Genomic DNA, 25,526 nt, shown 5'->3' with positions numbered 1-25,526 from the left:
TATGAGGAGAATATGAACTTTGGGTCATTCCCCTTCATCCATTGGCTTTCATGTACCTTTCAAGGTTTGCCATTGTTTGGATGGACTATCCTTTAGGGCCATGACTTTTCATGGAAGGTGACATCTTCCTTTTACTTTTATGATATGGTTTTGGTGATGGAGCCTCAGGTAGTCTGGCACATAATGCCAGCTCCTCACCCCAGCTTCCCAGTTTGCTCCTCTGTCCTCCACACGCTCATGCCTAATCCTGCCCTTCTGCCTTGCTCACTCCCTGTCTCTCTCACTCCCCATCTACACTGCCTCTCCTGCAGACTTACTATTCCATCTCCCATTCTACTGCATGTCTTCTGTCTCATTCCTGAGAGTAGATGACATCAGAATTAAGCCATCCAACTATCTGCCCTATTTAGAGTGGAAGCTCAGATTGCTTGTTTTCCCTCTCTGTCCTGGCTGAGAAGAACAGTAAAAAAAGAAAAATGACTCCCACATTATGGAAGAAACTGTGCATGATGTGAGGGTATGGTGTGGGTTTCATTTGTTTTGTTTTATTTTTTGGGAGTTTGTCTTTGAATCATAAAAACACTTTGGAAAAGTGTGAATGCCAGCAGTTATGTTTGACTGACCCATCTGTCAAACTTTTCTTACATTGACAGGAACTTCCATGGTAGCTGTTCCTGCAAATGTATAGAGGTGTCTGTGCTGCCAGTGGACGTCACTAAATTTGACAACCACAGTATTGACATGGTGGCAGATGTAAATCCTCCAGCACTCTGTCTGCCTTTACTCCATCTATCAAACCTGAAATCATTCCCTCCATCTAAATTTGAACAGTGTGGGGAAAAATGGTGATTTGCAATGCTACCTAGAGGGATTAGAAGTGGTTATACTATCTGCAAGCATTCTTCCCATTATCATTTGGGTTTTGATTACCAGCGGTGTGCCTAGAAACCTGAGGCTGGCGCAACTTTCCATGCATGCTACTGCCAATGTTTATGAATTGTAAAAAGTAGTAAATTTGCATCCATTCAAGAAGCACTTCTATGGGTGCAGATTTGCTACTTCTTTGGAAAACTGGTCACTATATATATTTAATTCCTAAACCAAAGAAAGAAGAGAAAAACCTTTTAGTGAGATCAGGACATCAAGAAAAACATATACAGACATAGCAGACTGGACTCTGGGCCCCTGGACCGTACTACCAAGCCAAGAATGGATTTATTTGGGGAGTGTCACCCCGCCACACACCCCCTCTAAAGATATGCCCCGGTATCTGGCTGCTCATCTTTGCCTGTCCCTCTTCACTCTGTGTCATGCCCACCTCCCTCACTCCCCACCCTCAGTTGTTATTCGATTCACTATTTCTTCACTGCTCAAAACCAACCACATCATCCCTCTATCCTATACTCTCACTTGCTCTTTCACCTTAAATTACTTTGCTCTGCTGTCCACTGCTCCCTTGTTTGTTTCCTTAAAGAAAACACCTAACATGCTACTCCTGATATAAAATAGAGGTAGCTCCTAAAAACAGGCGACTGTTAATACCTATATATCTGGGTGACGTCTTCCAGTACAGACAACAAGTTGTGCTCAGATCTTGATAATGATTAACATCATAATACCCTGCATTGCCATGTTTATTTAGTACATTGAAAACAAACCAAAATCATTAGTCTTGTGAAAGCAAATGTGTGAAAGCATGCGTTGAAACCATGCGCTCTATGATGTGGTGTTCTCAAAACAAAAAGTACAGTTGAGTTTTTGTCATTGTTTCTTTCCATTTTTTACAAAGGGAGACGTTCAATGGCATCTTCTCTGTTCATAATTCTCTTGTATCCTGAGATTGAGAGGGCGGTGGTGGAGATCTATGGGACTTCTAGTAATTGTCTATGATACTGCAACTTGTTACAGCAAGGACTTGAGTCTAACTTGAGGCACCACTAATAATGTCCATGTATTGCAGCCTGCTACAAAAAGGATTTGTGTCTGATTTGAGGGATGTATAGTAAAAAGAACTATGGTATTACAGCCTGTATCAAGAAAGTGAGTCCAGCTTTTCAAAATGGCACATAAATGTGGATGGCATATTTAGCTGATAGTATTTTTCTGCTTTCTAACTATAGAACTCTTGTTTCATTGGTAAGAGGAGAGTGAAAATGGTAGTGGTATTAATCATACAAAATGAACAAGCTTTTTTATAATCAATAGATCTGGTTTGATTTTTTAGTTACAGACTACACCAATTTGCTTTGACAATGCTTGTTTAAAAAAATGAGACAGAGTTGCTTTACCAGGTCTCTTTGCCAAAGGTGAGCAGTCTTGGTGCTTCTAGTGAGGTGTAACTACTGTTTGTTCTGCCTTGGTACAGGGAAAGTGTGGCCCCCAGCCATTTTGTTACCACTCCTTTCCTGAACCATATGCTTGGGTTTGACAAGGTGGTTCCTTTTCACGGAACTTGCTGCCTTCTGCATCCTGGCTGTTTTTACCTACAGAGTAGGGCTTAAAAAGCAATAACTACTAAAGCTTTGAGCTGGCTACCTGTCCCTCTCAAAGTTACCATCAAGGTTGAAAGGCGAACTAGCAATGTCAAGATTGACCACAGTACAACACAACACTGTCATAACTCCCATATGATGATAGACAGTAAACTGTAATTGATCTGCCTACAGCTGTCTGTAATCTAGAGCAGGGCATATTTGGATCAGAATACATGACCATCCTATGAGACGGCATTGCTGAGAAATTTAATTATTATTGCATAAAGGTACATTTGTGCAAAAAAGGTTGACCCTAAATCACAAGCAGACTACCCAAGGGACATCTTCTTTCCCACCCCTAGATCCTGATACAATAGCTGTCTTAGATAGTAGGAAGACAAAGGAGGAAGTACTAAGTGCAATTGTAAGAATGCTAGACAACAAAGTCCAGAACCACACAGTTTCTTCTTTTACAAAGCATTTCCCTTCTTGCTAGTGGACACACACAAAGGCGTTCAGGTCATCTAAACAGTCTGGCTCTATTGCAGACAGTATGATTAAATAACCATTATTCTTAGTTTTAAAACAAGAAAGGGATTCTGGGTGATGTGGCTTATACCACTCAGTTGCATTTTGGAACTGGAATGCCAAAGTTTATATCAAAGTGCTCAATACTCTTTTTGAAGACGTACGGCCTAAGCTCATCGCACCATGGCAGTCAGGCTTTATAAAGTGTAGGCACTGATGGTAATGTGTCTATCGTGTACTAAGCATTGATGACTAGTGCATGTGGGATACAACTAAAATTATCCTTCTCTTGCTTGATACAGAGAAAGCATTTACTTGACTAAACTGGGGAATTCTTGTGAAGGTACTGGCAACAGCAGTGTTGTGCCCCAAAATGTAAGCCTTTATTCAGACCTGTTTTATCTGCACGTATATGGTTAAGGCATATGTTTTGCACATCTTCTCTACAGTAAGGTGTAGAGCTCAAGAACACACATGTACCAATTGATTGATGGTAAAACGTTGTTTTCCACATCAAAATATCAGGCGCTACGAAACTGAATGCAAGATGTTTTGATGGCTTTAAATAATGCATCTTGTCAACCTCAAAAGGTTACATCTAAGCGCTTTGAGTTCATGTAAGAAGTGAGGGTCTCTTCTGCAGGCCTAGCATATTTATGAACAGGGAGGACTGTGATCTTATAATGTAATGTAAAGTGGATTTGTAGAGCGTGAGCCTGTCATCCGTGAGGGTATCCAGGCGCTGAGTCGGTGTGGGCTATGGAAGAAGGATCAGTGCAAGAGCCAGGTTTTCAGTTTCTTGTGGGACTCCAAAGGAGATTTGGCTGCCCTAATGTGCTGGTGTGGTCGTTCCAGGGCTTGGCTGCCAAGTACTAGAATGCCCTGCCTCCTATCTTGTTCCTATGGATACGGGCAGTGTAGGCGAGCATAAGTGATGCTGAGCAGAGGTTCCTGGTTGGTTGGTGGAAGCGTAGTTGTTGGGCGAAGTGGGTGGGACCCAGGTGGTGTAGTCTCTTGTAGACGTGGGTCAGCATCTTGAAATGGCAGCGTTTCTGAATGGGAAGCCAGTAAAATTGTCAGAAGTGAGCTGTGATATGTATGTGGCATGGAGGATTGAGTACTAGTCTGGTGACGCATTTTGTAATATTGTGAAGCTTGTGCAGCAGTTGTGCGGGGATGCCATACTTGAGGCGCTGCTGTAGTCCAGTCTGCTTGTAATGAGTGCCTGGATAACAGTCTTTGTAGTGTCAGGAGATAGCCATTTGGTGATTATTCTGTGCATGCGGCATATGTGAAAGGAGGCAGAGATGACAGTGTTGATCTGATACCTCATGGTGAGGTTGGTGTCCAAGATGATGCCCAGGTCTTGGATGGTGTGGGGCTAGTTCTGTGGGCCACCAGGTGGAGTCCCAGGCTGAGCTGTTGTTGCTGAATATCAGAACTTCTGTCTTGTCAGCATTGAGTCTGAGGAGTTATCTCTCATCCAGTCGGCCACTTTGGCCATGCACATTTTAAAGTCATTTTTGGTGGTGTTGGTGTCTTCTAAGGGGATTAGGATGAGTTGGGTGTTGTCAGCGTAAGAGATGATGTTGAGTCAGTGGGTAAGAATGATTCTTGACAGAGGAGTAATGTAGACTTTGAAGAGAGTGGGGCTAAGTGAAGAGCCTTGCAGAACACCGCAGATGAGGCCCTTGGGTTCTATGATGAACAGAGGTAGCTTGAGCTATTGCCTTCTTCCGGTCAGGAAGGAGTTTATCCACTTGAAAGCTGGTTCTTGGATTCTGGTTTCGTGGAGTCTGGAGATGAGTGTGCGGTGGGAGACTGGGTTGAAGGTGGTAGAAAGATCCAGGAGGATGAGTGCGGAAGTAGGGCCTTGATCTAGTATGGTGTGTAAGTCATCTGAAGCTGCAATGAGGGCCGTCTCGGTACTGTGGTTGCTGCAGAAGTCTGATTGCGAGCTGTCCAGGAGCTCATAGTGTTCAAGATAGTGGGAGAGCTGACGGTTGATATCCTTTTCTATGACTTTCACTAGGAAGGGGAGCAGAGTGAAGGGTCGGTAGTTGCTGAGAAGTCAGGGTCTGAGGATGGTTTCTTCTGTGTGTTTCCAGGCATCAGAGAAATTGACTTCAGCGATATAGGTTTTGATGACAGTTTGGAGTGCTGTGCATATTGTGGGTCTCCATAGTTGCAGAAGCAATGGGGTTTGGGTCCACTGCCCCCCTGAGTGGATGGATGCCACTTTAGCCGCTATGGCGGTCATTCTGACCTTGGCGAACGGCGGAGGCCGTCCGCCAAGGTACCGCCGTCAGAACACCGCACCGCGGTCGAAAGACCGCGGCGGTGATTCTGACATTTGCCCTGGGCTGGCGGGCGGCCGCCAAAAGGCCGCCCGCCAGCCCAGGGCAAATCAACCTTCCCACTAGGATGCCGGCTCAGAATTGAGCCGGCGGAGTGGGAAGGTGCGACGGGTGCAGTTGCACCCGTCGCGTATTTCAGTGTCTGCTGGGCAGACACTGAAATACTTTTTGGGGCCCTCTTACAGGGGCCCCTGCCGTGCCCATGCCATTGGCATGGGCACGGCAGGGGCCCCCAGGGGCCCCGCGGCACCCCCTACCGCCATCCTGTTCATGGCGGGAGAGCCTCCATGAACAGGATGGCGGTAGGGGGTGTCTGAATCCCCATGGCGGCGGAGCGCGCTCCGCCGCCATGGAGGATTCAGACGGGCAGCGGAAAGTCGGCGGTAGCCCGCCGGCTTTCCGCTTCTGGCCGCGGCTGTACCGCCACGGTCAGAATGCCCGGCGGAGCACCGCCAGCCTGTTGGCGGTGCTACCGCCGACCTCCGCCCTGGCGGTAATTACCGCCAGGGTGAGAATGAGGCCCTATGTCTTTGTTGGTTAGCGGCGTCCACTCAGTGAGAGGTATGACATTAGTGGTGGAGGTCAGAGGTGAAAGGTGTGTGGTTGAGGGGTTGAAGTTTCTGTAGATTAAAGATATCTCATCAAAAGTCAGAAATTCTGGTTGCAGAGTTCTTGTAACATGGGGATGGAGTTGGAGGTGGCTGCAGGATGGGTAAATTCCTTAACAGTGGTGAATAGCTTTTTGTGTATGTTGTTGCTGGGTTCAATCCCCTGGGTCACAGCTTTCATCTTGGTCTATTTCAGTTTGTGGTGGTAGCTCCTGTGTGAGATCTCGAAGGCATTCCTAGTAGTGAGCTCTTATGAGGTTCTCCATTTTCTCTCTGTCGACATCGCCTCTTGGACTCTTTGTGTTTGTCGGTGTGCCAGCTCGATTGGTTGTCCTCTTTGGGTTGTTGATGTTGACGGGTGCGAGAATGATGGTGCTGATGGAGATCCTTTTATTGAAACAATCTGTGTTACTGTAGGTGTAGCCAGAGAAGATCGGGGGTGAAGCTGGAGGGTGTTGAGCCATGTGACTTGGGTCGCATTCTTTCAGCTGCGGCTAGGGCTGCTTAGCCTCTCCGTCAGAGTGGTGGGTGTGGTTGAGATGTTAAAGTGTATGATGAAGTCGTCCTTTCCAGTGAGCAGGAAGATTTGGCTTATCTTGATTTTGTCACTGGAGGCAAAAATGGGACAGCATGTGTGGGCCCCTTTACGAGTTGAGTGAGGTTGACTTTTTGTAGGCTTTCTAGTAGGTCTGAGGTGTTGGTATTTGTGGGGTTCTCAAGATGGAAGTTGAGGTTGCCTAGGAGTAAGAAGTCCTTGTAGTTTATAGCAAAGGAGGTGATGAGGTCAGAGAGAAGGTTGATGAAGTTGTTCCGGGATCCCGGTGGCGGGTATGTAAGGATCCTCTGACGGTGGATTTGCCATCTGCCTGGAACTTGAAATGTAGGTGTTGTGTGAAAAGAGTTTCTGGGTCGTTGATGGTGGTGAATTTGATGGTGTGTTTGTGAATGTTGCTGATGCAACCTCCTGGTTTCATGGTTCAGAAGTGGTGCAGGATCTTGGATCCTGGTGGGATGGTCATGGCGATGTCTGGGGAAGGTGAAGGGTTGAGAAAGATTTCAGTAAGGAAGGCAAGGTCTGGTGCGTGGGTGTGGATGAAGTTGCAGTCCTCAGTGACATGCTTTTTAAGTGAGCAAGTATGGAGGAGCATGCATGCCTGCGATTGCTAGTGAGTGGGGGAGGCAATGTGGGAAGTGTAGATTTGGAGTCAGAAGAGGTCCTGTGTGAATGGTTGTGTCTGGAGAGTGTAAAAGTGTGGCGGCAGGTGAACTTGCACTGTAAGCATGTGAAAGGACCAACCATGGATTATGGCGGGGTGAGGCAGCAGCAGTCTTGGTTGCATCTGTGGTTGAGTTGCAGGAGTTCCTTGGAGGAGTATCTGTGGGTGCTGGGAGGAGCAGAGTTCCTGGCGCTGGGTGCTTTCCAGATGCAGACGGGTGCATATGGGCTTGCCTTTGGTGCACCTTTGGCACACTGGAGGCAGGCCTGCTATGCTCTTCCACTGTGCATTATGTAGGTCCTGTGAGTGGGCCGGTCTAGAAATAAGCAGGAATGGGGAGAGAGAGAACCGGGCAGGCAGAAACAAAACAAAAAGCAGGCAAAATGCAAAAACTAAATGCAGTCACAATCAGGCAGAAACAGGAACAGGTAAGCTGAGGCTCACGGGGTGAGCAGATGTCTATCCTTGAAACAGGTAATGAACTATTTTTTCAATTATTGTGTGGCTGTGACATGGTGGGTTCAGAGCCATGAGCCCTTCTTGATTCCTACATTCATGGAGTTACCTTGGTTCAGGTGCAAGTTCTGCAGTAACATTTTGAATCTGTGGATCAACTTGCAGTCCAATGTTATTTCCGTCATTTTCGTTAGTGGGCTATAGATTTGAAACCTACTGAAAAGGGGCTCCTTTTCATAACTCCTCCCTATTATCACACTAAATACTGATTCCACACAGTACAGTTGTGGATCCATTAAGGAAACCATCTAACTTAAGACTCTTATGACTTACTAGAAAGGTAGGCATATCACCCATGCATAGCTTTTGGGAGATTTTCTGGGTCTAAAATCCTCCATTCCTTCTGTCCTACGCAGTAGAGTTGTTCAGTTTCTCACAGGGAATTCCACTATCCTGTTTTTTTATATATGGATGTTGGGCCCTTGTTTCACTCTCAGTGCAGCCTAGCAGATCAGATCTTTCACCTGTAGCTATGCTTTGATGTTCTGTTGACTGCTTCTTATCAGCAAGAAACGAATGGAGATGCGGACTTATACAGCAGACCAGTCACAGAATTTTCTTCTCTAGCCTGGAGCTTTCATATGATAGAGCTCCTTGTGGTGGACAGCAATTCACATGGTGCAGAATTTGTATGCTGTCTGAGACTTGGTTAAAGTCCTTATAGGAGATGATTCCCTGGCGTAATCGTGGATTTTGAATGTATATTTTATCTGCTTCTTCTAGTTCATCTGACTCTTCTGAGCTTCAGAAAGCCCTGCAACGTGAGACTGAATCTGATACTTTAGATTTGGCCTTGTGGTCACATAAGTCCTCCTCTTGGAAAACATCTCTGTTGCTTCAAGTTCTAGGTCTGGTAGATTCCACTGAGGCAATCAGTCATTTACCTTTCTCTAGCATGGACATCAATTAGGGGTAGAAGCTGCTACCTCTGACTTGTCCTTTGGTACCCCTGGAACTTTGCATGCTACCCCTGATGTCAGTAGTCATGAAGACTGTGGCAATAAAACAATGTAAAAAGGGGTCTGAGACACTTCCTTCTTTTCAGTTCTTTTCCTTCCCTTAATATCCCAGCAGATAACATGAGGTTTTTGACGGGCAAAAAGTTGGACAGGAAGTCAGCCTTTTGACCTTGTCAGAGTTAAAGGCTGTGTGATGCACCTTCCGCTGCTGTCATTTTAGGGACTTGATCATCATGCTCTCTAACATTGTTGAATCTTGGAGTGAACTAGTAGCATACACCAATTTTGATTTTTGTAGACAAAATAGCTAACGTATATGTGGTTAAAAAGTAAACTATTGGGAAACACTAGAGAAGCAAAACGTGAAGCTTCATTTCGTGGACCCTCAACAAGTCTTTAAATTCTTGTATTTTGAATGATGTCTTTACCTTCATTTTACATGTGGTTTCATAGAGAACCTTTCAGATTCCTGTTAGCATTACTTGTCACAGTACGATTTCGAGGCACCATTTAGTTCGTCTTCTTCTTGTCTATCTTCCTATTAAGGACTCTGACCCTCAGTGAGACTTTAATCTTTTTCTAGCACCTGTCTTTCATAAGAAATTTGATCTTAAGTGAGAAATTGTATTTTTTGGTTAACCATTCTCACTGGCAGAAGTTTCAGTAGACTTCAGAATTTTCTTGTGAAAAGACTTATGCTGTCTTCCATAAGGACAGGGTGGTCCTTTGATCCGTCCATTGCTTCATTCTGAAGATGTTGGCAGAGTTCCAATTGAACCAAGCAAATGTCTTCACAGTTTCAAAACCTGACCCTACTCTTCTTCCTGATGAAAAGATTGCACAGTGTAAATGTTTCAAGAGCGCTTAGCTAATTTTTCAAAAATACTTTAGGTCCATAAAGGTAGTGCAGCTGACTTTCTGATTGAAGAGTACCAACTCTCAACGCATCGGAGTGCACTGCAGTTCACAAAAGCACTGCAAGTTGCCTTTGCTAATTAAAGTGCATACGTTTGTGAACCCTTGAGTAACCAGGGGCCTGACCGTTTACTCTTCCTATGTGCTTGCTGTTATTGAAATAAGTTGTAGTGGTCCCACAAACTAATGAATGTTCCACCTGTTGTTCCTTTCAATATTTGCCTCTTTTTGTGGAATTGTTCTTCCCTTTACAGTTGGACAAGTTGAAGAGGATTTAAGGAATGCAGCCTCGCACTCGAGCATTGTTGGAGGGAGAGAGCAAATTCTCTCCCCTCACCCTCAGGAAAGGTGAAGTGTATGGTGGACAACCAGGACAGTTTTATCTGCCCTATAAAGGTTTAAGATGCCCTTCAATACTTGGGCAAGATAGGAGGGCATAGGGACAATAAATCCCTTTCCAATCCCTAGATACGACAGATGAGGAAGTAAATTAAATTAACACCCAGCCCCCACCCCATCCTTGGTCCATACAAGGGTGTTGTGATTAGGCACCCTTATCCTGGCTAAATGAGAGAATTGGGATAAAGGCATTTTTCTGTATAATCTCTCCTTGCCTATCAAACAGGCTGAGGAGTATTCATAAATGGGCAGGTTTACCAGTCCACATATAAATTATGCAGCGTTTGCTCATACCCCACTGCTTTCCTTTCGTTCATGTTTTTCTTGTGTTTTCTTCCCACTGTCTGTGAGCAATGATAGGAAAATACTACCGAGCGTCTAGCTAGATATATTTTAAAACAAATCGGTTTTTTTCTGGGAAAAAGTCTTTGAGATTCCACATATACGCTGAGATGGTCTATATTTATGAATTTAATGAAGTTACCATCGATGGAGCCCTAGTATTACAAGTATGCAATTGTATCTTCTACTTGTCTGGTTGCAATTGTTTGAAATTGTTGGTTACGTATTCGATTTAGTGAATTATTTCTGGCTTAAGCTGTACAAAAAGCTGTGTAGAATAAGGACAGTTTCAGTTTTTAGTCTCTAAATAATTGTGATGAAAGTCGCTTTGTTTGTAAGTTAATTTCACAAATGTTCATGAATGTTCACAATTTCATGTGAAGACTCTTTGACACTTCAAAAGTGAGAAGCGATGATAGAAGATACTCTATAAAGTTGATAAGTGGTAAAAATACTACACTCTTGCTAGCTTGCCAAGTTAACGTTCCTTATTAAAATTACTTTTATTGTTTTTAGCAAATGTAATTTTCCATCTATATATTCCAACCCATTTTGTCCCTCTAATAGCACCAACATGTGTATGTTTTATAGAAATTAATAAATAGCTTGTTTGGTTAAATGAGAATTCTATTGGATAATTACTAGGTTTGTAGTAATTGACCCACCTTAGAACTGGAGTTCTGTAGTTTTTCTTTTAATTTTACATATTATTTGGTTTTATGTAAGGGTTGGCGGAACTTGTGGAGTTCCACTTGACGGAATTCCACTAAGTTACATAAAAGCTCTGTGAGATTCTGCAGAGTTCCACTAGCGGGCAGAGTTTGGGCACATCACACTGCCCGTGCTGATGTTTAGCGTCAGGAGCTTGTTCAGCACTGTCAAATCAGGGGGACCTGAACCACGCTGCTTCTTAGTGCCGCCAAAGTAGATTTTCTACTTGAGCTGCAGCTTTCTTAACACAAATGGCTGCGACCTACCGCAACCACCGGTGTTGAGAAATCTCACTGGAAGGTATTCTGAGGCCTGAAAATCGCTCTAGGGGATGCAAATTCTCGCTCGCACTCGCTAACTTAATGTTAGCAAACGGCACATGAGAAAAAACTCTCATGCTGCAGTTGGCAGAGTTTTGCCGGAACTCTGCAATTAAAGTGGAATGTGGAGTGGGCCAAACTCTGCTAGCAGAGCAGAATTTTTCACCCACGCCTAGGTTTTATGTCAAAATTGAAATAATAAATAACAAAGCTCTGGGCCACATGGCCCATGTTCAAGTGCAGGGCAACACACAAGGTATGAATCTGTGCTACATATCAATTGATACAGTCCCCGAACCAATGGCAGGTGATCACACATCAACATAAAATATTTCAGGCCCCTTATGCACCCAGCATCAGTAGCAGTCCATGAACCCCTTATTAAATCTAGCCCAAGGACCCCAAATTCACTCTTACTTCTGCCGAACCCCCGCACCTTAGACCACAATGTTTCCATTGCTGTGCAGTTGTCCATTCCCCGGACCCATTTGTGTATCAGTGGTTTCTGCACATCCTTCCAGTGCCTGGCCCGGTCCCTCTTGGCCACCCAATAAGCCATGGCGGCAAGGGCTTGTGTGGCTCTTGTCTCCCCCAGCATATCCATAATTGCCAGCAGTATAACCTAGGGGTCAAGAGCCAACTACAAATCCACCACCCACCCAATCCGATCATTGACCTCTCTCCAATCCCCGTGGGCTACCGGAGAATCCCACAGTACGTGAAACAGGGAGCACTGCAGTCTCTCTTGCCCTACTGCCTGTCCTATGTGCTGCAGATGCGCTGGAGCACAATAAATCCTATGAAAATACTTGAACAGGATTAGACGTAAGCAAATGGATATAGCCAGCATCCTGGATGACATCTTGGCCTCAGCCCATTCCTCATTGTCTGTCAATGGCCCCCTCATCCTCTTCCCACTGCATCCTCAGGGTCCGCAGGGGGTCTGGCGTGTTCACTACCAAGGATTAATACAGCCATGAGATACCTCCATGCCAAGCTCATCCGTCACCAACTTATATTCTAAAGGGTTAGATTCTGGGAGGGTATCCAGTCTTTCTTTATAGCCCTGTAGCGCATGACCCAGCTAAAGGTAGTGATAGAACTGCATGGACTGCACCTGGAACTCAGCCACTAAATCCTGAAGTGACTGCATGTGCCCCTCCCTCCAAACAAATCTCAGCACAGAAACACCTATGAGGCCCCAAGAGTGAAAACCAGTAAACCTGCTGTCTCCGACAACCACGTCCCATGCCAAAGAGGAGTTCATACCATTACATATGGTTGAGGGCCTCATACCAGCAACGGACAGGGACCTGTGTGACCGGTGGCAGCATGTGGGAGGGGGTGCCTTTCCATATAACAATGGAAGTAAGCCATAGGGATGCAACAGGCCCAGCTCTTACCTGTGAGCAGGGTCACCTCTGTCCGCTCTGAACCAGTCATTGATGTCGATCAAATGTGAGGCCCAATAATGTAATCAAATATCCACCCACCCTAATCCCACTTCAGAGTGAGCCAACACTTCTTGAAGGATACTCTAGGTATTTTTCCTCTCACACAGAAAACTGGTGATATGTGCCTCCAGATCAGTGAAAAAAACTAGGTGGGATAGGGTGGGGTTAATGCTGTAAGACATATAGGAAATGGGAGTGGGACACCATCTTATAGAGAGCACCATGACCTGCTGTTGAGAGCGGCAACCTAGCCCATTCCTCCATGACCCACAGAGCCCTGGCCAGCAGCGGGACCAGATTAAGTTCCCATTACCTCAATGAGGTAAGGGCCACGGTCATGCCTAAATAACGAAAGCTATCCTTTGCTACGTATTATCGTGGTCTACCCGCCCATCTATCACCCCCCCGGCAAAGGCACCAGAATTGACTTCCCTCAGTTGGCTCAAAGTCTCAATGTCCAACCACGTAACTCAGGATCTCCATAAGCCACGGGTTGGTATCACCAGGTTTCTGAAGGGAGAGGAGCATAACACCCGGTCCTCTGCTGCTGCCCTCCACTCAAAGCCACTCAGCCTGGCGTCAATCCGAATGAGATCTGAGAGTGGCTCCAGCACTAGGGCGAATAAAAGTAGAGAGAGGAGACAGCCCTGTCTAGTGCCCCTCTGAATTGGGATTTTGGGTGAGGGTGCTCCATTTCCCTGACCTGGGCCCACAGGTCTGTGTATAGTAGGATACCCATTGCCGGAACCGGTCTCCAAACCGCATTCTCTAGAGGATCAGCAAAAGATAGGGCTAATGTTCTGTACGTTTTCAAAGCGAGGCCTGCCTCTTTCGCAGCCCATTATTATTTCAGATTTTTCAAGATCTATATATTTAGACTGTCTGTGGCTTCTTCCAATAACTAATTGTAGAAATTAAGTTAATTTCAGGTAAAGAAAAAACACCCTTTCCTATTCAGAGGCCCAGGGCACCTCAGTCCAGTTACCATTCGTGTTCATCGTCTACTATACAACTACCTTTCATGCCTCAAGGTGACATTGGTCATGATTTTAGTGCTTACAAAACAATACTATTCAAATACACACTAGTAAAAGTAATGTCTTTAGGAGCTTTTTTTCACATTGGTCAGCAATGTGGAGTCTTTTTTGTAAACAAAGTCCTGTCCTAATCCACATGAGCAACACATTATGACACATTCTGGAGCAGGGCTCTCTTTTTTTCTAAAGAAGTGATATCCTGCTGGACGTCTGTACCGATTTTTAACTGATTTGTCACTGAATAAAATTCTGTAACACCACCATTAATTAGCACTTGGGTATAACGGTAACATTCAAGTACACACTCCCTTTACATATCAGTGGCACGCATGTATAATGATGAAATTATACTGTATTTTACACCCCATTATCTACCTCTTTCGCACCACACACTGCAGACACATACACCACACACATGCATCCAGTCACCATTCATTAATGGAGTACCGCTGAACATCATCTTCAGTCAAAAGAACACATTATTTCCCAAATGTCCTGACGAAGGGTTTTATTTATACTTTGGCTAATAGGGTACTCCATCAAAACGTGGCACATATCTTATTCTCTCTATTACAAGTGCTATAGGCTAAAATCCACTTGCAGTACAACGGATGGGACATGTACTCCGTTTGTGACAGGCTTCCTGTGCATCAGTTCTCAAATCTGCATAAAGAACAGACGTATACTTAACTCAAAGGACGCCTGACTGTGATATAGAGCACAAAGGAAAGTTTCATTGGGGGCTTTTATGTATTCCTGCCAAGGTAGCTGGATAGCTTATCTTGGGCATAGTCTCAATGGAAGACAAGGAAAAGTCTTCCTCCTCATTTTCTGTTTTTAAGAAAAATAAGCAAGGAGACAAAGCCTTACTTCGCTGTAGTACCTCTGATTGTTCATTGAGACTATCACAAGGCAAGTTTATCCGCTAGTCCGCCTGTTTCTAGACAGAATAAACAAAAAATGTGAATAGGACTTTGCTTTGTTTTATCAGTTTTCATTTTCAGTTATGTTAAGCCCTCTGCCACAGGTGTGCTTTTATATATAATTTTGAATTCATTATAAAGATTTCTTATTCATCAATCAAGAATGTATTATTTCTCATAACTGTCAAACTGGGAGTGCCAACCCGCAGACAGAACATCAAGTTTGACTCTTCTAGGGCCTTATTCACAAAAATAGTAGAACTGCACCCGTAGAAGTACACCTACATAAGGATGCAGATTTTACTACTTATTGCTAGCCACCTACATTTCCAGTAGAACGCCTGGAAAGCTTTGGTGGGAGTAGGTTTCCAGCCGTACTACTAGGAATGTTTCGCAGAGGCGGGAATGAGCCTCCTGTACAAGTTCACCCTTGAGAAAGCTTTTCCCCTACATCCCTTTAGGGTGCTTCATTTCCCATCCTATCCTAGAAGGCTCTTGGCTAGAGTAAATCTCAGGGATTACCACAATGGGAAGGGGTTAGATCGAAGCTTGTAACTGCTACAAATGTATTTGTGTGGGGGCTTTCCAAAACTTTCAAGGCAAACCAAGCCTTGGAACACCCGCTTCCCCGGCCTTGAATGGGATTTATGACTGGGTTTTCCCACACTTGTGACAGACAATCCAACTGTAATAATCCATTTACATTGGCAAGGAATTCTTTTGTAATTCGCTTGCTATCATTTTGGGCCTTAAATATGTCTGAAAATCACTTCATGAATACTGCCTTAATTGTGATGCAGTGTCATTATTTTTGCTCACGAAACATCTTTTATATGCTTTCTCCTGCCTTGATATTTGAGTAGGAGAGTTTGAACGCAGAGGGATTTTTTCACCATGTAAAAGCCCTAACTAACTTTTAGTGTTTTTGAGACGTGTTTTCAACGGTGAGGTAGCCAACCAGTGGGTAGCAAGGGCGCTAAGGGCCCCAAAGGAGGCAAACAAAGTGGGTCATCAGCACCTCAGCTGGGTGGTAAGAGAATGCCCACATTGGGTGCAATGGGTTCTTCATACACTTGGGACCTGTTGCCTCTGCTTCCGTATTGATGGATACTCTTTTTGAAGCAACTAACCTAACATGTTTACTGTTTCCATTTGACCTATTAACCTAACATGTTAACCTTTACACTGTCCTCGCAATCGGTAAGTTATCTTCCACATATTACTAAATTCTGTAGATTGTTTAGAGCTGTTTTGTTCCAAATACTTAAGCCGTTGCTAAATAAATACAAATGCATTGAACTTGTTATATTGTAATTGTTTCATATTTTTACACAATCGTTGTTCTCATGATTAAAATGTTGTAAATTGTAATTCCAGTATTCTAATAATATAAACATGTTCACAGTCTGAATATTTTACATTTAATATCAGAACTCTTTCTGTTTTCTGTGTATTATGTTCCACAGCTTTCCACCAACGTATTGCAGACTCCTGGTAAGTAGAGAATTCCATTTTACGAGTGCCTAGAGACTAGCCGAAAGTTTATACGCTATAAATCGTTTACGTTGTCATGTATTTAGCACTTTAGCAATACTGGGGTCAAGTGCATTATGATGGTACAAGAGCAGGTTGGTAGGGCAGGTCTGGCTGAGGTATATCCTTCTCCCAAAGCCACAACAAAAAGAGTGCCCATAGCAATGTATTTCATGATTTTGCAGCTCACCTTAGTGAGAGCATGCTATAATGATTCCTTTGATGTAAACGAATGCATTGGCTTATAGAAACATAAGCCATTGGCCCTAACCCATTCCACACAGTCTCGCATTACAGTCAATATCTGAGGGTTGCTTTGTGATGGAATTCTACGTCACCGACCCTCTGTCGGCTGGAAGTCAGCTTGCATAATGCCCACTCACAGCCTCTGCCCGAAGCAAGACACATCACTTGAGTGTAATGAGTTTAGCTGGCTTTTTTGGAGATGATACTAATAAAAGCACACATTGGCCCTCATTCGGACCTTGGCGGGCGGCGGAGGCCGCCCGCCAAAGTCCCGCCGTCAAAATACCGTACCGCGGTCGCAAGACCGCGGCGGGTATTTTGACTTTTCCCCTGGGGAAACCGACCTTCCCACCATGAAGCCGGCTCGTAATCGAGCCGGCGGAGTGGGAAGGTGCGACGGGTGCTACTGCACCCGTCGCGTATTTCACTGTCTGCTATGCAGACAGTGAAATACTAGCGGGGCCCTCTTACGGGGGCCCCTGCAGTGCCCATGCCATTGGCATGGGCACTGCAGGGGCCCCCAGGGGCCCCGCGACACCCCCTACCGCCATCCTGTTCCTGGCGGGCGAACCGCCAGGAACAGGATGGCGGTAGGGGGTGTCAGAATCCCCCATGGCGGCGCAGCGAGCTGCGCCGCCATGGGGGATTCAAATGGGCAACGGAAAACCAGCGGGAGACCGCCGGTTTTCCATTTCTGACCGCGGCCAAAGCGCCGCGGTCAGAATGCCCAAGGGAGCACCGCCGGCCTGTCGGCGGTGCTCCCGCCCCCGTTGGCCCTGGCGGTGCAACACCGCCAGGGTCATAATGAGGGCCATTGTGTTATATTAAAGACCTTCAGCGCCATCCTGTCTAAATGGCTGGATTGATCAGCCAGGCAACCATCATTTCTGGGGGGAAGTTCCTGATGAGGCCTGGTTTGTGTATCATATACATATACTGGCATAGTTTGCGGTGGAGAGGAGGGGCCAGTTATGTATGTATTTGATTACTAAATGAGTGGAATTGCAGCGTCTGGTCATTAAATAGTGAACACCACACCTGACACTGCTCTTTTCTCCAGTCACTGAGCGACCGGATAGTAGGCTGCTGTACTGTGCATTCTGCATTCAAACTCAATCAGGACCTCCTATCTTCAGCAGCGGCTGCTGAAAATCTCAAGGGGAGCGGTGGGGGGTGGGGGGTAATCTTATCTTTTGCCATCACCTCCTGCCATGCTGCTCCTCTTCCCTCAATATGGTGTCACAGCATTCAATGGGTCACCAGCACAGGCTCCCCAGCAATCCTGGTGCTGTTTTCATGTAAAACCTAGCATGAAAGCAGCATCAGGATTAGTCTGAGTGGCTTAGACTGCCACTCAGATACCACCCTGGGGTCTGTGCAGTTTCTCCAGCCTGGCTATTCAAAACAGCCGGGCTGGACAAACCTAAGTGCGCATGTGTGTTTGGCTGGCCTAAGGCGGCCGGCCAAACACGTATGCGCACTTAGGTGCACACTCACCTCCTCCCCCTCCCACCTCCCGTGGCCAAGCCTGACACTCCCTTCACATGCTACTGGCTGAGCCAGTAGCTGAAAGATAAAACGATAAAGATATTGTCTTATCTTTCAGCTCCTGGCTTAGCCAAGGGGACAACGCACCTTCTCCATTGCAAAGGAGCTGCCCCTGCCTATCCACTCCCACCACACATCCTTGCTCGCTTCTTTTTTTAGTGTTCTCAGTAGGAGAGAACACAAAGGTGGGAATGGAGCAAGACCTCCATGTTTGTTGTGTGACACCCTTGTGCTCAGCTCTCCATGCTGCAAAACCTGTCACAATCAAGTTTTCCATCCCTATGGTCTGAGTAGTTAATTTGTGTTTACACATAGTTTATTAGCATGAAGACTACAGGCTTGCACGACAGCAAAAATGAACAGAGGGTTAAAAAGGGATTATTAGATACTTTTTTAATGTTTGTCTAACTGGTACTGGGGAGTGAGCATGTGTATCATTATATGTATAGATTTTTCTCACAGACTCAAATGTGACCATGGGATGTTGCGATGTTGCGGACTACAAATTACAAAGCCAAGCAATAGTGACGAAGTGTTCAATTGTCAACATGTTGCAGTGTTTGGATAGTGCATATAGATGGAACTGAGCAGATTTTACAGTGACATATATCTGCAGCCCAAATGAAAGCTGTGAGTCACAGAGAGCCCCTGTTGATTGGCGGTTTCCCGTGGGTTTGTCAGAATGGTTAAACACTGAAATCAATAACGTTTGTTTCCACAAACCAAGCTGTGGTGGGGAAGGCGTTTTGGGACATCCCTTGGATTCCTGAAAAAGGACACTAATACATTTAACAAACTTTGGCCATTTGGGAATTAAGTGAGATTAGTCAAATATAACACATTGTTCACACATACCTAAATAAGAAGAAAAGTTAAATGACGTACAAGGAGTCCAATATTGTGGTTTGTTCCATGAATTCATCTTTTTAACACCCAATGATATTAGTAGCTAAGAACGCAGAGAGTTTCTAAGTTGCTCAAGGTGGGATAGCCTGTCGATATGCCATTGCGATTTTCGAAAATGGGAATAGCTTTACCCTCTCAAGGAGGGTGTCTGACTTTAGCAGGAATGAAGACGTGTTCTAAGCTTCTGGAGACTGTGACACAGAATTGATGTGAGGTTTTTATAAAATGTATAACTGTATTAACACAATGTGATTAACGTACAGTGAAATCAGGATATTCTGTTGAGAAACTGTGTTTATTTAAATAGTAAACCATGTAGGCCTCGATTTCAAAATAGCTGGCGCTGATCACATGTGGTAATACACTCAGGAATCCTTTATGCATTTGATTTTAAAGATGTCATCCTTTAACCTCCCTGGCTTAACAATATTACTTATGTATTTAATTTCAGAACCTGCTCCTGCTGTCCAAGAAAGTAGCACCCAAGGAGCCACACGTGAGACTTATTCTATTCTTACACATTTAAAGTGTTGCTCCTTACATGTGTAAATTTGCCACTGTCTCTATTCATGAATGTGAACCTTGTCACAGTAAATTTCTGCTTGAATTTATTATACATGTTTCATTTTCACATGCGCTCAACCCCCATATTCCAATGCCCACAGTGTGGGAACAACACCACTATGTGATTCCTACTGAAAAATGATTCTAATGTTTTGAGGTAGCCTGTAGATCCATGCAAGGTCCCCCCAGTCATATCATCTAGGCCTGTCTAAGGTGAAAATTTCACATATTTCACACCTTTGTTCTCCTTTATTGCATCTTCTGTAAACATTAAATATTTCTGCAGCAGCCCTTAAAAACTGTTCATGGCCTGCTCTGCAATTATGAGCCCGAACCAAAGGTGAGGGCACTTAATGAGAGCAAGTCCCTTCCATAGCTGCTTAATAACATCACGTGGGCAAAAGGGCAATTAGCACGTGTCCCTCTTATCCCACTCATCACAGGCAAATAAAAACTTTGGCCCTGATTTAGAGTTGGCTGACGGGTTACTCCGTTACAAATGTGACAGATACCTCTCCTCCTCTGTATTACGATCTCCGTAGGCTATTATGGGATCATAATAGGGCAGACCGGATGTCTATCACGTTTGTGATGGAGTAACCACCTCCACCAAGCTCTAACTAAGGCCCTATGTTTGCTCCTTATCTCAGCCACTGAGGCTTAAATATACGGGAAAACAGTAGTTAGTAGCTGCATTTTAAACAGGCTGACTGGCAAAAACAATCTCAGCAATCATACAGAATTCTAATCTACATTAACATTAATGAATACTAGTTCCCAAACTTCAAGAGTGAATTTAAATCTTCCCAAATGTTAAATAATATAAGATAGCTTTGGAGCTGCTCTAATTATGGGCCGTTGCCTATGCTCAGGAAAGAGATGGAGGCCTAAAAACTGGCTGGGAGTTGATGGAGGAGGCAGCACCTTGGGAGGTTAACTCATTGGACTTGACCTGATGGTGCAGCAAATTCTATATCTTTCTGAGCATGGCATCTTCCAGACTACCAAGATTTTGACTCCTGGCAAGGAGGTTTAACTCTCCTAGCTGCTGGCCGGCTGAGGCTTACAACACCATTGAAATATTGATTAGCCTGGAAGGCGCCCATGGGCCTGGTGGTAGATCCCATTGCAGGGAGTTATGTTCCAGGGAGGAACTGCTGTGGTGGCAAAGTCTCAGGGAAAAGAGCCACATGGGTTGGAGTTTGGTTGCTGTACGGCAGTGAGATGGATTGTCCTGCCCTCTACAGCATAATATTCAACTGCTGAAAGTTGATGAGGCACAACGACATCCAAAATAAAACAGGATTCTACAAAGCCAGTAGGTCTGGTGGTTTTAAGGTGGTAACACGTTAAGCGTAAGGACTTTAAAGTCAGCTAGATTTTTAGAAACTATAGGCCGTCTACATTGATGGTTCTCTTGCCTTCAACACAATCTTGTTTCTATGGAAAATAAAGGTTTGTTGGCGGAGGAACTTTCTTTACGAGGAAGGAAAGGAATACTCCTGTAAGGAAGAGGAGAAAATAGTCAGTGAGTGAATGAGAAGGATGCAGAGAAAAGTGGGAGGGACTAATAATAAGGTTTGGTGGGCGAGAAAACACAGAGCACAAAGGGGAAAGAGGGAGTATCGAGAATGTAGCTAGCGGGAGCGACAAAGGGCACCCAGGGTATAGAGAGAGGGGCGGTAAGGATGAATGATTGTGAGATGCTGGAGAAATGAGGAGTGCCACACAAAGGAAAGAGGGCAGGGGAACAGACTCAAGAGGAGAAAGTGGGAGGGAAATAAATGAGCATTGAGGAACCAATAGAGAGATCTGTAGTTAAGAAATAGTAATTATGCACTTCACTGCATGCACTCCACTAGAGGCATAAATATACACCCCTATAGCCAGCAGCGAGAAATACTCCACTGGGCTGACTTAAGATGTAAAAGATAAAGGGCCTAACTGCGACTTTTGCGGTCCGACCGTTTACCCGCCAGAGCTGTGGAATGAGGCTGCTGTCAAGCCGGCGGCCTCACCCCCTGTAGGAGGCTGGCCTGGCTTATAGTGGGTACCTAATTGTACTTACACCTTGTGCCAGGTGCAGTTATCCCTTATTAGTAGATAAGTAGTGTTCTAGCAGCTTAGGCTGAACTAGGAGACATGCAAAGCTCCACTTATATCATATAGCACTATATCATAAGAATCACAATACTCAAGAGTTACTAAAAATAAAGGTACTTTATTTTAGTAAAAATGTGCCAAAAATATCTCAGAGGATATACTCCCTTAGGAGGTAAGTAAAATACACAAAATATACACAGAAACCAAAATCAGGTAAGTAAACAGTTAGAAAAGTAGTGCAAACACTGTAGAATACAATAGGATGCAATAGGCCTAGGGGCAACACAAACCATATACTAAGAAAGTGGAATGCGAACCACTTAGGGACCCCAGGCCTAGTGTAGTGTGTAGAGGGTCGCTGGGAGTGTAGGAAAACACTAAGGGTGTCCAAGATACCCCACCCCAAGACCCTGAAAAGTAGGAGTAAAGTTACCGTACTTCCCCAGAAACACACTAAAGTTGTGATAGGAGATTCTGCAAAGACCACAACTGACTGCAAAGCACTGAAGATGGATTCCTGTACCTGAAGACCTGCAAAGGAAGGGGACCAAGTCCAAGAGTCACGAAAGTGTCCGGGGGGGGGGGGGCAGGAGCCCACTAAACCCCAAATGAAGGTGCAAAATGGCTGCCTCCGGGTGGAAGAAGCTAAAGATTCTGCAACAACGGAAGATGCCAGGAACTTCTCCTTTGCACAGAAGATGTCCCACAGTGTTTTGGAGGATGCAGAGTTATTTTCATGCAGAAAGACTGCAAACAAGCCTTGCTAGCTGCAAAGGTCACGGTTGAAGAAAATGGGTGCTGCCCTGGCCCAGGAAGAACCAGGAGGTCGCCCCTTGGAGGAGGAGACAGAGGGGGCGCTCAGCAGCACAGAGAACCCATGCAGAAGCAGGGAGCACCCGCAGAAGCACTTGAACAGGCATTCAAGAAATCTGAGCACGGCGGTCATCTCAACACTACAAAGGAGGGTCCCAAGAAGCTGGTGGTCAACTGAGCGAGTTGAGCAATGCAGGACGGAGTGCTGGGGACCTGGGCTATGCTGTGCACGAAGGATTCCTTGCAAAAGTGCACAGAAGCTGTAGCAGCTGCAGTTCACGCAGTACACAGGATTACTGTCTGGCGTGGGGAGGCAAGGACGTACCTCCACCAAATTTGGACAGAAGGACCACTGGACTGTTGGGGTCCCTTGAATCCAGCTCCTGTGTTCCAGGGATCACGCTCGTCGAGATGAGAGGGGACCCAGAGGACCGGTGGTGCAGAAGTTTGGTGCCTGGGTTAGCAGGGGGAAGATTCCGTCGACCCACGGGAGAGTTCTTCTTGGCTTCCAGTGTAGGGTGAAGGCAGACAGGCCCCAGTGCATGCACCACAGTCGAGAAAGCTGACAGGATTAGGTGCTACAATGTTGCTGGTAGTCATCTTCCTACTTTGTTGCGGTTTTGCAGGCGTCCTGGAGCAGTCAGCGGTCGATCCTTGGCAGAAGTCAAAGAGAGAGATGCAGAGGAACTCTGGTGAGCTCTTGCATTCGTTATCTGAAGAGAAACCCACAGGAGAGACCTTAAATAGCCCTCAGAGGAGGATTTGCCACCTAACCAGGTAAGAACCTATCAGGAGGGGTCTCTGACGTCACCTGCTGGCACTGGCTACTCAGAGGCCTCCATTGTGCCCTCACACCTCTGCATTCAAGATGGCAGAGGTCTGGGACACACTGGAGGAGCTCTGGGCACCACCTCTGGGGTGGTGATGGACATGGGAGTGGTCACTCCCCTTTCCTTTGTCCAGTTTCGCTCCAGAGCAGGGGCTGGGGGATCCCTGAACCGGTGTAGACTGGTTTATGCAAGGAGGGCACCATCTGTGCCCTTCAAAGCATTCCCAGAGGCCAGGAGAGGCTACTCCTCTCAGGCCCTTAACACCTATTTCCAAAGGGTGAGGGTGTAACACCCTCTCTCAGAGGAAATCCTTTGTTCTGCCTTCCTGGGACTGGGCTGCACCATACCCAAGGAGGGCAGAAGCCTGTCTGTGGGTTGGCAGCAGCGGTAGCTGCAGTGAAAACCCCAGAGAGCTAGTTTGGCAGTACCCAGGGTCCATGCTGGAGCCCCCAGGATGCATGGGATTGGCACCCCAATATCAGATTTGCCATGGGGGGACAATTCCATGATCTTAGACATGTTACATAGCCATATTCGGAGTTACCATTGTGAAGCTACATATAGGTATTGAACTATATGTAGTGCACGCGTGTAATGGTGTCCCCGCACTCACAAAGTCTGGGGAAATTGCCCTGAACAATGTGGGGGCACCTTGGCTAGTGCCAGGGTGCCCTCACACTTAGTAACTTTGCACCTTATCTTCACTAGGTGAGGGTTAGACATATAGGTGACTTATAAGTTACTTAAGTGCAGTGTAAAATGGCTGTGAAATAACATGGACGTTATTTCACTCAGGCTGCAGTGGCAGTCCTGTGTAAGAATTGTCTGAGCTCCCTATGGGTGGCAAAAGAAATGCTGCAGCCCATAGGGATCTCCTGGAACCCCAATACCCTGGGTATCTAGGTACCATCTACTAGGGAATTTTAAGGGTGTTCCAGTGTGCCAATTAGAATTGGTAAAAATGGTCACTAGCCTGCAGTGACAATTTTAAAAGCAGAGAGAGCATAAGCACTGAGGTTCTGGTTAGCAGAGCCTCAGTGATACAGTTAAGCACCACACAAGGAACACATTTAGGCCACATACTATGAGCACTGGGGTCCTGGCTAACAGGATCCCAGTGAGACAGGCAAAAACAAACTGACACACAAGTAAAAATGGGGCTAACATGCCAGGCAAGATGGTACTTTCCTTCACAACCCCCCCAAACGAGGGACAATAAGGCTAACCTTGCCCAGATGAGTCTTCATTGTCTAAGTGGAAATATCTGGAGAGTCCATCTACATTGGAGTGGGTAGTCAAAGGTATATGTTCCGCTGTATAGTCCATTCCCTGTAGGGGGATGGACCACCTCAACAATTTAGGGTTTTCACCTTTCATTTGTTTAAGCCATAATAGAGGTTTGTGGTCTGTCTGAACAATAAAGTGAGTACCAAACAGGTATGGTCTCAACTTTTTCAGTTCCCAGACCACAGCGAAGGCCTCCCTCTGTATGGCAGACCAACGCTTTTCTCTAGGGGTCAACCTCCTGCTGATAAAAGCAACAGGTTGATCTTGGCCCTCAGTGTTAAGCTGTGATAGCACTGCCCCAACATCCCGCCTCCTTCTGAGTTTTTCAGGAAGTCCCATAATCATACCTTTGAGAGTTTTATTAAACCTCTCAAACGGACCATTTGTTTGTAGATGGTAAGGAGTTGGGAACTTGTAAGTCACACCACACTCCTTCCACATAGCTTTGAGGTATGCAGACATGAAGTTACTACCTCTGTCTGACACCACTTCCTTAGGGAATCCCACCCTGGAAAAGATTACGAGGAGGGCCTTTGCCACTGCAGCAGCTGTAGTGGTCCTTAAGGGAATTGCTTCAGGATACCTAGTGGCATGGTCCACTACCACAAGGATAAACCTATCGCCTGAAGCTGTTGGAGGGTCAAGGGGGCCAACTGTGTCAATCCCTACCCTTTCAAAGGGCACCACAGCCACAGGAAGTGGACTTACAGGGGCCTTAGGTGTGCCACCAGTCTTGCCACTGGCTTGGCAGGTCACACAAGAGCGACAAAACTCTTAAGTGTCCTCTGACATATAAGCCCAGTGAAACAATGGAACAAGCCTGTCCCAACTTTTACTCTGGCCCAAATGCCCACCCAAAGGAATGTCATGTGCCAAGGTTAGAAGAAACTCCCTATATGGCAAAGGGATGACCAATCTCCTGGCAGCTCCAGGTTT

General features: G+C 45.6%; 1 long non-coding RNA gene across 1 annotated transcript in view; it reads left to right on the top strand.

Moving 5' to 3' along the window:
* Positions 1–19,485, top strand: part of LOC138249122 (uncharacterized) — a 146,007-nt gene extending 126,522 nt beyond the window's left edge. Inside the window, exons 2-3 of the long non-coding RNA XR_011194730.1 lie at positions 16,227–16,254; positions 19,445–19,485. This is a non-coding gene — a long non-coding RNA (uncharacterized lncRNA). The remainder of the gene's footprint in view (positions 1–16,226; positions 16,255–19,444) is intronic.
* Positions 19,486–25,526: the final 6,041 nt, after the last annotated feature.

Source organism: Pleurodeles waltl, chromosome 8 (assembly GCF_031143425.1).
Source record: "Pleurodeles waltl isolate 20211129_DDA chromosome 8, aPleWal1.hap1.20221129, whole genome shotgun sequence".
NCBI lineage: Eukaryota > Metazoa > Chordata > Amphibia > Caudata > Salamandridae > Pleurodeles > Pleurodeles waltl.
Note: the sequence above shows the minus strand (reverse complement) of the source record. Positions and strands in the feature narration are given on the sequence as shown.